Source organism: Capsicum annuum, chromosome 5, assembly GCF_002878395.1.
Source record: "Capsicum annuum cultivar UCD-10X-F1 chromosome 5, UCD10Xv1.1, whole genome shotgun sequence".
In the NCBI taxonomy this organism is placed as follows: Eukaryota; Viridiplantae; Streptophyta; class Magnoliopsida; order Solanales; family Solanaceae; genus Capsicum; species Capsicum annuum.
In genome coordinates this window covers 40,038,574-40,042,195 of record NC_061115.1, presented here as the reverse complement: position 1 = coordinate 40,042,195, position 3,622 = coordinate 40,038,574, and the positions used below count along the sequence as shown (strand labels likewise).

The 3,622-nt window shown below is 31.4% G+C and overlaps 1 pseudogene; it reads left to right on the top strand.

Annotated features, from left to right (window-relative positions):
- The first annotated feature begins 318 nt into the window (after positions 1-318).
- On the top strand, positions 319-1,296 carry LOC107871921 (annotated as a pseudogene).
- The last annotated feature ends 2,326 nt before the right edge of the window (positions 1,297-3,622 follow it).

Sequence of the window (3,622 nt, the reverse complement as noted above, 5' to 3'; positions counted from 1 at the left end):
GCTTGTTCAATGTAGTTTCTTGACTTGTAATAGTAAATCATGGGGAAAAAAGAGAGAAGTAGTTTAGGTGGTCAAAACAATGGAATATTTGATGTTTAAAATTCTAGCTGATAAAGTGAAGCAAGGTAATAAATCACTAACTAGTTTAAGGTCATCTCATTCAATCGTATTGTAAATGCAATTAACGAACACCTAGGAATGGCTGGTTCATTTAAGCATGTGGGGAATCATCTTAAAATAATAAGAATCATATGGAGTACAATGCAAATTCTACTAAACAAAAGTGGCCTTGGATGGGATGACAACTGAAAGAAGATTATGACCAGTCTCGAAGTCTATGTTGTCCATATTCAGGTATTCAGGTCAAATGTGCTTGTTAGCTTATTTTCTTATATTTTTATTTGTTTTACCTGGTATTGGTTTCTTTTTTGAAATTTTATTTGGTAGTTCTATTTCTTGATTTTGTTAAATGAAATTGTGTGCATATGCCAGTTTTTGGTGGTTATCATCGATACAACAAAATACAGAAAATGCTCTATGTATTAATAGAGCATAGAAAAATAATGGTGGATCCAGTGAGATTCTGGATGAGTATATGCAAGTGCTTATGGCTGCTGATAATATTGGATCTAATCAGCTTTGAAAATTATGAAAGGTTTGAGAGGTGATTCCGCTGTTCTCTAAGTTGATTCGACTCTTTAAAAAATTTATCGTACTCGTGTTAAATCCTTTAAAAATACACTATTTTTGAAGGATCCAACACACCCGTAGATATTTTTGAAGAGTCCGAGCAACTTAGGTTATTCTGATGGGTAAGAGTGCTATGATGAAGAGGATTATTAGAGTTCATGCTGAAAAACACAGCAAATACAACTATCTTTAATCTCATCCCTCTATTTGTTGAAAATGTTGGATTGAGGGTGATTTGAAGGAAGTAAGCGAGGAAGTCGCAAACTACAAGGTTGGTGCACCTGCTCGTGTTAGTTTGGTTGCACCAGTTGATGTTGTTGTCCTCCTGGCAACACTGGTTTGGATCCCTTCTAAATCTTTTTCTTCCAGGTGCTCAACATCTCTGCTAAGATTGAAAAGGGAACTGTTGAAACTATCACCCCTGTGGAACTTATCAAGAAAGGTGACAAAGTTGGTTCCTTTGAAGCTTCCCTTCTTGCCAAACTTGGAATCAGTCCCTTCTCATATGGTCTTGTTATTACCTTTATTTACGATAATGAATTTATCTTCAGTTTAAGTATCTCTCTTATCCTCTTTTTATGTTTTAAGTATCTGAACAATATTTAATTTCAATTTAGATTTGCTATGGTATAAGTTGGTGGTGTTTTGTTTTGAGAAAAAAAATAATAAAAAGGTCACCAAGAAAGCAAGAAGGATTAACTTGCAATTTTCTTGTCTGATGGCATCCATGTTAATTTCATTGCTTTCTAAACTAAACCATCCAATAGGAATGAAACTTTAGATTATGTTGCAATAAAGCTATCAATGTTGTTATGTTGTTATCTCTTGAGTCATTTTGTAACTGTATGTAAAATTTTTTTCTCAATTTTTTTGATGGTGAATGCAATGCCCATCTATTCTCTCATTTTCTTTTTTCTCTTTATAAGTTAATAAAAACATAATTGAAAAAAAATCAAGGGAGTAATAAAGGGTGGAAGCTCCTAGGGAGGTGTTAAAAAAAGAAGTTGCATCTTTTTTTCAGGTGAAATTGCAGTAAATGTTACTCCCTCCATTTCATAATAAATGAATTGTTGGATTTTGGCACACATATTAAGGAAAAAATAATAAAAACATAAATTTAACACAACTTTCTATTTTTACCCAAAAAGAAAAAAAGTTGACCTTGTAATACCTTTTCAAAAGTTAATTGGTTGTCAAATCATAAGGGCAAATTTGGAAAAAAATTCAATGATTCACTTATTTTAAAACACCAAATACGCCAACAATTCACTTATTCTGAAACGGAGGGAGTACTACTTATTGTCATTTAAGAACTCAAGGCAGCAACAAAAACCTTTTCTTTTCTTTTCTTTATATATATTTATATCTCAAAAATGCTCAAACGTTATAGCAGTTGTAGTTTCTTGTGAATTGATATTTCTTGAGTTTTTTTGGCAAAGATTAGTTATATCGTTAATGAACAAATTATTTTGGAGTCTATTAATGTGTTTGTATGTCTTCTTCTATTTTATGTTTTTCTCAATGTTGTAGTGTCAATTTTATAAATATTTGAACCAACTTTTTATTTTTGGTTGAGAAATTTTTTTATGCTTCACTGTATTCACATTTTTAAGGTGTTGCGTTTGTTATGCTTTGTTTATGTTAAATTATCCAATTAGAATCAAATGAACTTGATACTAATTTTTTCTATATTTATATTGTAGGCACACTTCAATAATGATAAGTTCATCAACAAACTAATTAAAATATTTGATGAAATGTCTCTTGTGTGTGGAAATGATTGAGCTAAGGGAGATTGTGCTAAGTCATTTGAAAATATAAATTTGAATTGTTGTTCTGAGAAAGATAATGATAATGACATTGAAGGATCACCACAGAAAAAGATGTACAAGTAACTGAAACATCTCAAGTCACGGTAATTCCCAAAAGAAAGCGTTTTTTTAAACTGTAAGATGTCGTAGGCGATATATCAATAAAAATTTGAAGAAGTGGCAATGACAATTGGTAAGATAATTGATAGTCGCCTAGATGTGACAAAATTGTACGAAGAAGTTATGGAAATGGAAGGTTGTAAGGAAGAGTAGTCCTTGGTGACACTTTTGATTATTTGGTGCAAAGCGACACTTTAGCAAAGGCATTTATGACAAAAAATTAAAATCTCCGTAAGGTGTGGTTGAGACGATTCAAACGACAACAACAGTTATATGGGTTGAAAGAACTTAGCTTCATAGGATTTGAAAACAATTACTATTCACGAATTTTTGTTTTTGGTAATGTATTGTGTTTTTGCTACCAAAGTTCTCCCTTTTGTGGATTTGAGGGAATATCGATTAGGAAGCTGAATTATATAATTAGTAGTTGCTTACATTTTAGTGGCTTGTAATATTTTGGTATTCAATATTGGTATTGTTTGTGCTTAAATTAGTTCCTACGAGTTGTTGAGTTGCTAGAGGTTGTGTTATACTGGTTAACAGTTGGTAGTATTTTCTAGAAAATATTTTTTCACTCACCAACCAAACACCATAAAATATTTTCTGAAAAATGTTTTCCATTCACCAACCAAACATGAAAAAATAAGTAAAAACCAACTTGTTTTTCATGAAATATTTTTTAGGAAAATATTTTCCATTATACCAAACACAACCTTAAAATAAAATAAAAAAACTCCATGCAGCCTTGCTAGGCACTTGCACACCTCTCAATGAATATATAACCATAATCCAATGCATGTCTCATCAATTTTAGAGGCTTATGCCAAACTCAACATCTTGATTTCTATATCTACTTGTTTCATTTCCCTTAGATTTCTAATTCGTTAGGGATTTACCAGGTAACTTTGATTAATGTTGCAAATGCATAAGCGTGGTAGTAGTCTGACCATTATTATATATTGAATTGCAGAATCATTTCCTTGAATGTGATTTGATTGTGT